This window comes from Microchirus variegatus (genome assembly GCF_963457635.1).
Source record: "Microchirus variegatus genome assembly, chromosome: 4".
In the NCBI taxonomy this organism is placed as follows: domain Eukaryota; kingdom Metazoa; phylum Chordata; class Actinopteri; order Pleuronectiformes; family Soleidae; genus Microchirus; species Microchirus variegatus.
Window position 1 is genome coordinate 1,187,637 of NC_139805.1, and position 14,447 is coordinate 1,202,083.

Consider the following 14,447-nt stretch of genomic DNA (forward strand, 5'->3'; position numbering starts at 1 on the left):
ATAGTGAACAGCACACATACTGGAAGGACACATTGTGGTGCTTAATCATACTGTTAATGAGTGACTAATAGAGAGTTGTTTTAATAAACGGCTACACAGACCGGGTCTCAGGAGAGCACCTTTTATTGTTTGATTAATCCAGTTCAAGATGTTTAGGGGGCCCCTGTTTTTATTTGTTGCCCTACAGGGGGCATTCTATTTCCTGCTACATACAAACGGCCTTTCATTCATCACATCTCAGGCTGAACGGACACCTGTCGCATAGCTGGCACCACAGAGAGGGAGAGAGTGGAAAGGAGAGCCTGGGGGAAAACTAATGTTCAGTGAGCTTCGTCCTAAATATTAACCAGACGCTTCCTGCTTTAAACCTGCTGATGAAACCACTTCTGGATAAAGGGAGGGAGGATGCGCCGCAATCCTCCATGGGCAACACTGCCCTACTTGTGCGGAGGTGACCCCCATGTGTTATACACTGCCCTAACACTCGCCCATTGTTATTTATGAGCTAGTAAAGGTGTCCTTTTTGCAGGCAGACCATGTGCCACCTGTTTTAGCACTATTATGTTAAAGTACAGTGCAATGTATGTTGCAAAGGAGAAGCCAGAGGCGTCAGGAGATAACCTACTGAGAATGCAAGTTTTAAAGTAGGCTACGGGCTTTGAAGTTAGCTGCTAGCTGTAAACTGTTAACCTCTGGCTCCAGATACATCGAATGCACATTATGTTGAGAGTGGGGTATAGCAATAGCGCGGCACCATTCAAGGCCACTTTACATAGTGAATAAAATAAACACAACTTATTAACTTTAAGCATGAAAGCATACAGGGAAATATTATCCAATACTGACCTTCACCAACTTTCTCTAACATATGGTTGGGGTAGTCTTTGTTTTATAGACACTCACTCACACTCATTGTCTACTGCTACATCTTCCACATGAGGGTCGCGAGGGGGCTGCAGCTAATCCAAGCTGACATCTAAGGTGAAAGGTGGGGTACACAGTGGACAGGTTGCATCAGGCTTGAAAGACAAAGACAAACAACCATTCACTCTCACATTCACATCTATGGTAAATGTAACGCTGCATGTTGTTGGACTATGAGACCGGAGAAAAACCCAGCAACAGTGCTAGCCACTACTCCGCCATGTAGCCTCTTATGTGTGAAAATGTGTTGACTAACTATTTGACTCACCTGTGCAGGTTGTACCCTGCTGACCATCGAGAAGGATACAATAGTTGACGAATGAATGAATGAATGAATGAACTATTTGATTGAATATGAAAAAAGTGAGTGTAGTCTTCCAGATTCCTCCTGATGCTAACCAGGAAAGAAGAATATATTGAATAGCCACTAGGGTGTGACTGCTGGTTGCAAAAATAACTCTATGTGAATGGAAGTCAACAGGAAAATGAGTCTACTTCCCACTTGATGCATAACATCAGTAGACAAGAAGTTAATGGTCATAATCACAAGATGATGTACATTTAGTATTTGTATTTTGTAATCCTGTCAAATTTTACAAATATTTTGGGACTATTTAACATCTGTCTGAAATCCAATCCAGTGATTTTGACCAGTATCAGACAATATCAATATTGGGTATCGTATCGGCTAATCCCTGCTGGACATCAGCGTGATTGATAGCTGGTGTCATTCAGTAGGAACCTGGCTGCAGAGGAATTATCTTCTGGTTGCAAACCTCAACATTTCGGCTGAACCAAATCACAATTCTGGAGGCTTCACAACAAGAGATGGGATTCTTATAGATGACGTCATGACCAGGCATGAGCGTCAAAAAACCAGAGACTACCCAGTATGTTCCGGTTTCTTCACTGTGACTATGGCATTACCTTTACACTAAATATGTTATGCCTCATTCAGTGTCAGTGCAATGGCAGTGCAATACTATAAAGTCTATACACTCCTTAAAAAAACATTCCCCCTCCTCTCTTTTAGAGAGCTCATGAGTAACATACTGTGCTATATGATTTCATGCACCTCTAGCGTCTTAAAATTGGACAGGCTTTAGTGGGGGATTCAGGAAAGAACAGAAACCTTTGCATGAGACACCTTGGGTAATCTCTTACTGCTGATTCTATTATTTTCTCTCACTGAAGCAAGGTTCCCATTTAGGCTAGCAGTCAAGCAGAGAATTAAGGATGTAATCAGAACTGAAGATAGTCATCTGGACTGTATCTGAGTGAAGGTAGAGGACATAGGTTGCCGATTTCCTTATTAAGTGCTGTTGTGCTGAATAAGGAAGCTGAGGTTTATTATCTGTTCTTTAAAATTCATGACAAAAGAGCTATGACAAAAGAGCTACATCCGTCAGCAGCAGCAGCAGCTTTCAGAATGGCCAGGGTTGTGGTTATGGAGTCTGTCCTAATGGAAGGTAGAGCTGCTTTCTGCAAAGAAATATTCCTATATCCTCCTACCACGTTTAAATGGGGTGGTGTATTTACTTAGTAGTAGTCACATATAAGATGTGCATATATTATAACATCCATAGGTTGACATGAGTGCATACAGGCAGCAAAAGCAAACATGGTCAGTGGACTCACTGTGAACTTTTGTACCACTCAAAAGTATCAAGGTTGAGCAGAGGACTCTGTTTCCTATAATGAAGAGGAGATAGTTTATCTGGCTTTAATGCCTGGCTTCCCATGAGGAACTGCAATGATTCAGGGAGGTGTAAAGGGGTCTTCAGTATGCATACTGACTCGCTCTCTCGCTCTCTCTCTCTCTGGCGCTCGCTCTTCTCCATGGTGATGCAGACACACCACAAAGAGAGCTTGAATGAAGGGGGCGTTGAACAGACATTGATTTCTAATAGGGAACTTTCTGGATCAGCATGGGGTTTGGCCTTAGTCACATCTGTGCTTTGGTCAAGGACACTGTGTGTGGGAGCATCAACTGAACCGGTCTCTCTCTGCCAGGCACCAAATGATCCGTCACAGCATGCAGGGATCAGAGACCAGTGGGAGTCTACTTTCATCTCTCGGGGATTAGAACTCCCAACGGAGACGAGTGTACATGTGTGTATTTGTGCTGTGTAACATTCTAGGAGAAGTATCTACCTTTTAGCCAGAGGCTATGCACTTTCTGTTCCTGCTGCATGCTGAGAGTCCCCCCAAGGCCACAAATATATGAGGCTCCATAGGCAGCAGAGGGATGAAGGAGAAGACAACTTCCTTGGGTGGGTTTTTCTTAAAATAAATATGAAGCTGTATTTATTCTCTTTTTTGTGTGCTACCGTGACACAACCACTTATAATATTTAAAATATTCAGAGTGCAAAAACACTGTTCAGTGCTACCCATTATGTTCAAGAGGGAACCCATTTGTACAGAGCGGGGAAGTAGCAATAACTGTGAAAATGTGTACATGTGGTCTCGTGCCATCGCTGGTAATTCTCGTACAGGCATTAAACATGCATGTGAAGGCTTCACTGGGCTGGAAGCACTCACTTCTGTTGAACCAGTCCATGTGGGAAAAGGTGAGACAAAGAGCAAAGACATATGAGACACAGGACTGCGTGACAATCTGTGGCAGGGGTGTCAAACTCAAATACAGAGTGGGCCAAAATTTAAAACTGAACAAAGCCGCGGGCCAAGGTTAAACAAATTAACCTTTTAATAGGGACCCAAACAAGTTTTGCATTGAATATTGAACAAGCAAGGCTTATATAACTTTATACTGACATGCAAAATCGAGTTTCAAATAATAATAATTAAAAAATATCAATGGCATATCAAATACAATTTAAATAAAAATTGAATGCACCCTAAATACAGGATAAGCGGTAGATAATGGATGGATAAAAATTGAATGCCTCTTTTCTATTTGCAGTCTTCTGAGGTAAATATCAAAATAAACTTTTTCCACAGGCTAATAATACATTTGAAAATAAAATAACAATAATGAATGAATCAAACATTCAAGCCTTGAAGTAGCAAGAGAAAGTGCATGAATAAAACGTTAATTATTGCTCAGTTTGCTACACTGATTTGCTTTAACACTGAATATGGAACAAGCAACGCTTATATAACTTAATAGTGCAAAATCAACTTTCAAAAAACTAACGAAAAAACATCAATGGCATATTAAATAAAATTTAAATAAAATATTGAATGCCTCTTTTCTATTTGCAGCCTTCTGAGGTAAATATCAACATTAACTTTTTCCACAAGCTAATAAATTTGAAAATAAAATAACAATGAATACAAAACAACAGCAGAGCATTATGGGATTTGTAGTATTAGCGGTGAATGCGGTGTTACAGCAGCGGTGCCGCTGTATAATACCGGCGGGGCCAGCTCTAATGTTAATTTGATATTGCCTCAAGGGCCAAATGAAATTACACGGCGGGCCAAATTTGGCCCGCGGGCCAGAGTTTGACACCCATGATCTGTGGGATCCTGGATCATCAGCCACTTCACACCACACAAGCTCACAGCAGCAGCAGCAGGAGCACACACACACAAACTCATCCTCCTTTCTGTTACTTGGTCTTTTATCTTCAATCCTTTTATACACACACACACACACACAAAACATAGCAGGTGCGCGCACATGTGTGCACAACCCATACTTCCCTCCTTCATTAGTTTCTGCTTCACAGGCTGACACTGATGGCAACTCTTCACACACACTGTCAGTAGAGACTGTCTGTGCCTCACCTTGCGCAGGCTCGCGCCTTTATTGATGTCACTACTAAGAAAAAGAATGACTCCTGCTGCGCTCTGTGTCCTGGATACCAAGAACAGCCACTCAGCTCTAACTCTTTAAAGCCGCCTGTCTGCACATATTGAGGTACTCAGTCTCACCGTGAAAGCAAGTTAGTTAGATTTATGTCCAATTACAACAGACCAAATATGAATACATCACATCACATTGGCCATTCGCTGAATAAAAATTGGACAGTTTGCAATTGGTGTTGTATAAGTAAGCGATCCTCCTGGATTTGATGACACGGTTGTTTTCTCACTTGAATAGTATATATGACACCATATTCATAAACGCCTACTTTTACAAAAACACGAGAGTGCAATTTCAGAGAGTTAAACATCTCACCCAACAGTGCTTCTTTCCACTTTCTTTCTTTTTTTAAAATTATTATTATTATTATTACTTTTAAATAACTCTGGCCCTGCCACTGCAATGTTTGCCCCCGGCACGTCCATCAACCTCCAGCGTGCCCGCCATACCGGTTAAGTTCGGACACTGGGCTCACGGGTGTTGAGAGGTGGGCAGCTCATAAATGAGTAATGGGCATAACATTAACATTCAATGGTAGGGCAGGCAAGAAGGAGGGAAGTGCAGGGAGTGCAGGCAGTCCAGTCCCTGTGTCTTATGAAACAGCAACTGATTAATGTTTGATTCTTGCTGGCCTCATTCTACTACCAGCACTGTGCAGAGCTGGTACACAGAGTATAGGTGAAAGCCAGAGTGATGGAGCCGTAGGAGCCAAGGAAATAAAAAAAACTGTTTATACAGGTGTTGTTTGGAGACGTTGAGCCAGCAAAACGCTGTCTTTCCTCTGGCTCTACACCATGAAAAAAAACACCAGGATGTAAAAAAAAATGAAATGGATAGAACATCGAAATGACGATCAGAAAATTACTATATGGCCATAACACAGCCGTATGCTGTCCTTCAGGACTGACTCACAGGTAGCTGGTGAATGTGCTTTTTTTGGATGATGAAGAAGGAAAATAATAACAGCGGAGTGATTCTGACAGTTACGTGACTGGGAAGCTGTGACTTTGTCACAGGTTAGAAAAATACACCTCTTCATATTTCACAGAATAGACTAGTTTCATTTTTTATTCTCCAGGGAGAATATTTTACTGTGAAGTGTTTTCACACTTCTCCCTGTGTCTCTGTGAAAATGAGTAGTAATGCTCTGCCTTGCATTACAGTATAGTCCTGGAGCGATTTCAGTACCTTCAAGATTTTAAAAAAATTGAGCAACTTGTCTTTGGTAACCTTACACGTGTAAATGAGAGTTAATATACATTACATTAGAATTAGTAAGGTCTGAAAAACGTACAGATAATATTATCTGTACGTTTTTCAGACCTTACTAATTCTTATGTAATGTATATACACTCTCTTTTTCTGGAAGTCTGGATGTGGTTAAGATTATTGTGCAAAAAAGGCACAACATTTGTGCAGTTCATTATTGAGGCGAAAATATTTCTAAATAATTGGTCATATTAAAGGCCCAGTGTGTAGGATTTAGAAGGATCTATGGCAGTAATACATTCTAAGATCCACATTTGTTGATAACATAATCACCTCAAACTGTGAATTTTTCTATATTATAACAAAAAAAAACTTTTTAGAAAAGCCTGTCATGCAGCACCATCTTTTGCCCTAAACATACACACTTAACAGAGTCCTTTCACGTTTCTACATTGCCTGAAGGACACCAGAAGTTCCTCCACACACTGCGAGGAGAAGGTTGAGGCGAATGGGAGTCAGCTGTTTGCAGTATGCAACACTGAATCTTAAATGTGTTGCTGTTAACACAACACCTGGGCTATAATGGAGCCATATCATTAGTGAGATCTTCAGCTGTTAGTGGTACCTGCTTTCAAGTGCAGATGAGCAATAATTACACAAAAGTGTTGCGCCATTAATGGGGAAGGGCCCACTGAGACTGCATGTGCTCAAAATACCAACATATAACAAGCCATACAGCAGTGAATGCTTTGAATTATATTAATGTCAAGTTAAGGTCGAGAAGTGTAGTTAGAATAAGTGTCAGTGAAACAAGAACTCAGCAGGTTCTGTCATTTGGAATGCTGACATGCACCACATGAAGTCAGCTGCAGAGGTATAATCTTGAAGAATTGACAGATTAGTTCTTATAACATTGGGCATGCATACACACAACCCCCAACACACGCACACACATACAGAAAAGCGCCATGCAAAGAAATTTGACTGACAGGGAAATCGTTCCCACTGAAATTCCTGTTTGACACAGGAAAGCAGCAAATGCAAGAGTTAAGAGGGAGGCATGGAAATCGCTGGGTATACTTCACATTAGAGCAAACATGAATAGTTTGTACACCTTTGAGAAGTGTCTGAGGTGAAATATGTGAAAGAAAAATCAATCTTTCTCCTTCTCTCTCTCTCTCTTTTTAACCTCAAGAAACTTAATGCTCTTTGTGGAAAAACCTAGGTGCCAATCATGTGGATGCCAGGTCCATAGTACATTATAATTCCAACCCAGATCTTGCAGAGTGATGCGGGGGGAAAAGAGGGAAATGAAAAATGTAAGCTTTTTTTTTTCAAAAGACAACTTAATTTAACTGTTGGTATAGCAGGCAGTGACAATTGGCCTCAATAATAGCCTCTGCACTCTAATTGTGTCGGGATTTGCCCGGTTCAGCTCATTTTCATCTCTAAAGCCCTTAATGCTATTGTGCCATGCAGCCTCGTCACTGAGAGAAGGGGAGGATGTGCTTGAACGTACCAAGTAGAGAAACGAAAGGGTAGAAATCTATAAGGGCACGTAGAGAGTGCCGTGGAGAAGAATGTCTCACACAGCAGGGGGTCGATGATGAAAGACGGCGATAATAAAGTTCACAACCACCATTTGCCGATCCTCATAATATCACAAAATGTTGACGGAATTAACCGCAGGAAATGTGGCTTCATTAGTCCCAGTACAGATGTGACCTAATTGGTCAAGTATACATCATAGCTGGAATAGTAAAGGCACAGTATTGAGGTGTTAACAGTAGCAGACAGTAGCTTTACAACACAAATGTTGTCAAGTGTTCGTCATGTTTCATGTAAAGCCCAATTTATACTTTTACGTTAAGTGCTCTGCGTAGGTTACGCAGAGACTCTGCGTCGACGCAGAGCCTGTCGAAGAGCCTCTGCGTCGTCTCCGACTGCACGAAATATTTTTTAAGTGTCCGTCACTCCGTCAAGGGACAACGGAGACGGCAAGAGCTGCGATTGGTCCTCAGGACAGGCCGAGCTAAGCTGCTCTGTGCCGGCTCACAGTGAGCACCGAGCGTCCACAGAGGCGGAGCTCATCCCCGCCGACAACGACGCTGCCAAACTATAAATACGTCATATCTTAAAACACACAGCACATGTTTAGACTCTAAAACTGCGTTACGTGACACAGAAAAGTGAGAAACGGCCACTGTTTCAACAACAACAGTCTTTCTCTCTCTTTCTCTCTCGAAGCCATTGCTCACTGTAGCCAGAAGCACAACAACCTTGCGCATCGACCCCTACTGATCGGGCGGGAAATTGCAGCGCGTGTCCGTCACCACGACGCAGAAGTATAAAGGCTCGAGTCGTCTCCGTGGTGACGCAGACGGATAACGCATACGCAGTCGTAGAAGTATAATGTGGCCTTAAGTTGGCAACAAGTGTTGTTCCAACAGAAACAAGCAGGACTGAAGGAGAATTGACCACACACACAATGGTCAAGCAAAATAATGTGGTTCGAGAATGAAGAAAAGACTTGTGTAAAAATGTGATCTATTTTTCAATTTTAGCACAAAGCCTTAAAGCACATTGGTTCCAGCAAGTTTCCTGTCTGCTCTCATCTGCATCATAAAAAAAGAGACTCTTTCTCTAAAAAGCCTGATCAAACCTTATCTTTCTAAAACATGTAATCCACTGGGGAAAGCTGGACTTGTAGCCATTAGGCAGTGTCCTCAGTGCCTCGAGTCTGTGCCGCTTCTGCCTTTGTAGCTAAAGGCTGGAGTAAAGCTTGTTTCTATTCAGCTGGGAGAGCTGGTCAAAGCCGTGAGACCAAGCAGCTCCCAGCACTTTTTATTCCACTAAGAAAATGCTAAAGTTGTCTGAGTAGTTTTTGGAAGATGGTGTGCAGAATATTCTCCACAGAACAAGGTCTTGTGTTTTCCCTGGTCTCCGGCAGGTTTGACAGCTTTTTTTGTGGAAAAGTTTCAAAATTTTGAAATGGAAAGTCTGAAATTGGGTAGAAAACCGGAGCTGCTCGCTGGAGGCAGGCTGCCATTTTCATGCTTGTTTGTTTCCTTCTTGCTGCTTTCTCTCTTGCTCAAACCATCTGCCACACAGGTCCTGTGTGACTTTACTTCAAGAGTGTTTGGTGGCTGTCTTCATCAGCTCATGATCTGCTGCAGAAAAACAGCTTTAATTGGCAGTGAGAGGGAGGCGACGCAGCCGAGCAGAGAAAAATGTTTAGGAAGGATCAAGAATTGCATTTGACTCGGCTCCTTCCAGGCACAGGCATTAAATATTTCAACATATTTTCCTGTTGCGCAATAAAACACAAAGATTATTTCATAAAATGTTCCTCAAACAAACACGTTCACACCAACACCATTCGGGCAAACTTTGAAAATTCATGGCGTTTCACTCAGAGCATTGCTCCTAGGTAAAGGTAAACCAACATGTCTGGCTGAAATATTTCACGTTCACCCCGTCAATAGGCCCAAGCCTTGACTTTGCACTACAAGCACAGCACTCTGCAGCCAAACTACGGACTATAGCAGAATGCTGTTGCACTGCACTCAGGATCCTGCGTTATATGACAAAAGGAAACTCTACAGAGTGCAGCCAACAGGGTGGCAATTACACCATTTCACCAAGGCCACTAAGAAAGCTTCACCACAATTAAGCTGACAGAAATGGCCTCTGTGACACATTAGAGGAAACCAGGAGTTTCTTGCCTGTTGCAATGTCAGGGTTCTTCTTCGTTGCCCGTGTTGTTGTTTTTTAGGGCTTTCAGACATTAGTGTCTGTTGTTGCCGTAGCTTCGGAGACACGTCGCAGCCCATTAGCTGCCCTTTCAGCCTCGACCGCTACTCAGGAGCAGTGAAACACTGAAAGATCAGAATGTAGGTGGTGGTGGTGATGTGGCGGGGGGAAGGGGGGGGGGGCGGTTGCTGGTCATCTCAGTAGCAACATCTGGTGTCGAGGATGACTGAACATATGGAACATTCAAAAATTCAATTTAAAACCTAGAGGAATAAACTCTAGCATTTGAGGAAAAAACACCCACAAGTTGACATGAGTACTTTTTGTATACGTGCTTTTGTACAGAGACAGTGGATTGCCTTGTTGCCACACAGAAAGAAGGTCAATGTTTCAAATCCCAGTTCAACTGAGACCAAGGACTTTTGTTGTGAACTTTGCATGAGAGTCAATAGTTTTTCTTTATATTTCATGCTACTAATCTGCACTCTTTTGGGATTTTTGTCTGTGAGACGTGCACATTTTACAACGAAAACAAAGAAAGTGACAATGCTCTGGTGTTTGTTGGTGGTGTTTATGTCACAACCACAGCACATATTCTGTTGTTGGCTGGACAACCTACAGATAACTACAGAAGATGACTAGGACCTGGATGACTTAACAGACAGAGAACCTTAACAAACATCCTGTTCCTGTTTCAAAGTAAATCAATCAAGGTTTTCAGTTGACCAAAGCTTTTGTGTGAAACATTTATATTTATAATAATACAAAAAAAAAATACACAAGGCTCAAATAAGTTCCAGTAGTCTTCAGCATAAAACTGTGCTTCTGTCAGTTTCAGAAATTCAAAATGCTTTATTGCCTTTAGTCCCTTTATGTTGAAACATGCAAAGAACATGTTTGTGAAATATTAACAATGTAAAAAATTGTTGAGTAGTCAATTTTCAAATCTTGATGACCACATAAAGCTGCTTTACACAACATAATATTTTTTCCATTCATCCATTCACACCTATTCACTCACACATACAGCGTATCTATGTGCATTTTAACACACATAAACAAATATTATATAAAATATTTTTTTAACATTAAGAGGAACACTCATTTCTAAAATTAGGTAGTGATATTAAAGTTCTGTTAGTAGAACTGCATGTTAATTTAACCATAACAAGAGAGCTTCATAATGATACACCAGGTGCAAAAGCTTTGTCAGCCGTTGATATATTGTTGCTAACTGACGGTTCACACACCGTGTGGGTTAAAATTGGAGCAGTGGTTTGTTCGAGACAGAGTTAAGGCAGTTTTTAGTACAGGTGATGGAGGTGAACAATTTGCACTGTTGGCAGAAAAACCATAATCAATCCCGAGATTATAGATAAGGGCACTAAAACCAGCCAAGCACAGCGTTTTCTCTTATCGCAATTACACTTTGCCCTCCTGCCTCAGGTACAGCCAATTAAGCTGGGAGTGGATGTGGCGGCAGTCACTTCACATTGAGGAGAGGAGGCCTATCAGATGACGCCAAACATGTCCCATCGCTGCTGAGGAGGCAGAGAGGAGCTTGTTAGACCTAGGAAAATACAGGGAGGGACTGCCAGTGTGTACTGTTTTGCAGCGCAGGTATATACAGTATCCAGGAGCGAAACTAGTATAAATTATTGCTGGTACAACTCAGGGTTGGGAGGGTTACTTTAAAAATGTAGTCCGATACAGTTACTAATTACCTGTTTAAAAATGTAGTCAGTAAAGTACCACAATATTAAAGTAATGTAACTTGATTACTTTAAGTTACTTTTGGATTACCGCAATACAAATGCAAATAAAGACAAAGAAAGAAGAAATATCCAACTAAAACTATCTAACCCATTGACTACTAACAATTAAGCTGTATTCAAGAATAATAATGGTTAACAAGTATTATTAGTGTTATTGTAACTACTATTTCTAGTAATAGCAATGATGATCATAATGATAGCAACTACACCATTAGCGTCAATGGAACCTGACATGTGAAAAGGTAAAAGAGAGTATGTGAGAGGTAAAACAATTGTATGTGAGAGGTAAAATCGTGAATGTGAGAGGTAAAAAAAGGAATTATGGCCTACACGAAAAAAAACGGAAGATCACACCCGTTACACACACACACACACACACACACACACACACATTCTTGTGCTTGCTGCATAAGTGAGGACCAGCATTTCCACTTTATAAATCAACACAATTACAAATATCTACTTCATGAATGACATCTACAAAGAACTACTGGTTGCAGTACCATAACATGTCTGCAGGTGGAGCCCAAGAGCAAAAAGGGCTGGTAAACTTTAATTTTTTTAAGTTTTTTTATTATTATTTTTGGTACAAAATTTGACAAAAACGGCATACTATACTATGTCGTCCAAAATTTGAAAAAAAAAATGTACCCAAAATTTGACAAAAACATCGTACGATACTGTCGTACAAAATTTGAAAAAAAAAAAATGTACCCAAAATTTTTGGTCCAAAATTTGAAAAAAATGTTTGACAAGAAAACAAAAAAAAAATTGGTTCAAAATTTGAAAAAAATGTTTGGTCCAAAATTTGAAAAAAATGTTTGGTCCAAAATTTGAAAAAAATGTTTGGTCCAAAATTTGAAAAAAATGTTTGGTCCAAAATTTGAAAAAAATGTTTGGTCCAAAATTTGAAAAAAATGTTTGGTCCAAAATTTGAAAAAAATGTTTGGTCCAAAATTTGAAAAAAATGTTTGGTCCAAAATTTGAAAAAAATGTTTGGTCCAAAATTTGAAAAAATGTTTGGTCCAAAATTTGAAAAAAATGTTTGGTCCAAAATTTGAAAAAAATGTTTGGTCCAAAATTTGAAAAAAATGTTTGGTCCAAAATTTGAAAAAAATGTTTGGTCCAAAATTTGAAAAAAATGTATGGTCCAAAATTTGAAAAGAATGTTTGGTCCAAAATTTGAAAAAAATGTATGGTCCAAAATTTGAAAAAAATGTTTGGTCCAAAATTTGAAAAAAATGTTTGGTCCAAAATTTGAAAAAAATGTTTGACAAATAATTTGAAAAAAAATGTTTGATAAAAAATTTGAAAAAAATGTTTGACAAAAAATTTGAACAAAATGTTTGACAAAAAATGTGAAAACAAATTTTGACAAAAAATGTGAAAACAAATTGACAAAAAATGTGAAAACAAATTGACAAAAAATTTGAAAACAAATTTTGACAAAAAAATTGAAAACAAATTTTGACAAAAAAATTGAAAACAAATTTTGACAAAAAAATTGAAAACAAATTTTGACAAAAAATTTGAAAACAAATTTGACAAAAAATTTGAAAACAAATTTTGACAAAAAATTTGAAAACAAATTTTGACAAAAAATTTGAAAACAAATTTTGACAAAAAATTAGAAATGTTCTTTTTTTACAAATTGAGTATAGCATGTTATAGCAACCTACCTAAGGAAGTGATATCAATGAAAACAAAGTGAGGACCGGCCAAAATGTCCTCACTCCGTAAAAATTACCTCACTTTGTTGGTTAAAAACCCTCACTGGTCCTCGGTATGCCGCAACTACAAGAACACACACACACACACACACACACACACACACACACACACACACACACACACACACACACACACACACACACACACACACACACACACACACACACACACACACACACACAGACTGAATAGAATAGAGTCGATGATGTTTGCTGTGGTCAGTGATATTCCACTCTGCTGGATGTCTGCCTGCTGGCTATGTTTCCTGAATGGACCAAGGACACACAGACCTTGCTCTTACATTGACTCCGCTCACTTTCTCATCACTGTGTAATCCATTCACTACTTCCCCCTTTTTTTCCCTTGCCCTTCATTCATATTATGTGACGACTCAGAAAAGAAAAGAAGGCCGCGCGACAGAAGAAAAAAAAAATCATGTGAGTTTTAAAGTGGAGCTCCCCCTACAGGTTTCGAGGACATTTTTTTATGACACCACCATAACCATTTACCCATCCATTGTCTAACCCCCCTTCCTTCCCCTCTCCTGGCCATGTGCATTTGCTTTTGAGCAGGTTCGTTCCTCTCTTTCTCCAGCTCTGCCATACTAAACATCTAAACATCTAAAATAATACTATTGCTACCTTCATCTTATAGCCTGGTATCTGGCAAAGGGGAAGTGTGCGTAGTGCCAATGAAAGTTTCTTGCGAGACCCATGACTTTGCGAGACCTCCTGATTCTGAGGACTCCTGGTCGGCAGCCCTGATTTTACAAGTCTGGTTTTCCAGACAGATAGTTGGGGGAGTGGAGACATCCTCCAAGACTGCTGTTAAATTACGGTAAAAATCCTGCATAATTACGCTTTAATGTTACAGAATAAAGCAAGAGATGAGGTCAAAATCAATGAAAACACTCACAGTGAATACAAACCTTTGCCTAATGTAACTTCCTTGCTTTTTGTTTAAGCCTAACTGCATGAAGAAAGCGTTACACTGTTTCTAGCTTTGCGATGAAAAATTGATCACAGAAGCTTCCCTGCATTGCACATCAACGTCTACTGCAGCAGCAGATGGAGGTTAACCAGTTAACACAAAAAATAAACCTCATGTGATTCATCTGAACCGCAACTCTGCATTTTTCACGTCTCTGTCATGGCTTTGAAGTTTCAAGAACCAGTCACTCAGCGTGTGGTGCTTTGTCTACACTGTGATGCCACACCACAT

General features: G+C 40.1%; 1 protein-coding gene across 1 annotated transcript in view; it reads right to left on the bottom strand.

The window, feature by feature from the left end:
- Window positions 1-14,447, bottom strand: part of cdh4 (cadherin 4, type 1, R-cadherin (retinal)) — a gene marked incomplete at both ends in the record, with an annotated part of 306,806 nt that overhangs the window by 178,481 nt on the left and 113,878 nt on the right. The gene's annotated exons all lie outside the window — the stretch shown is intronic.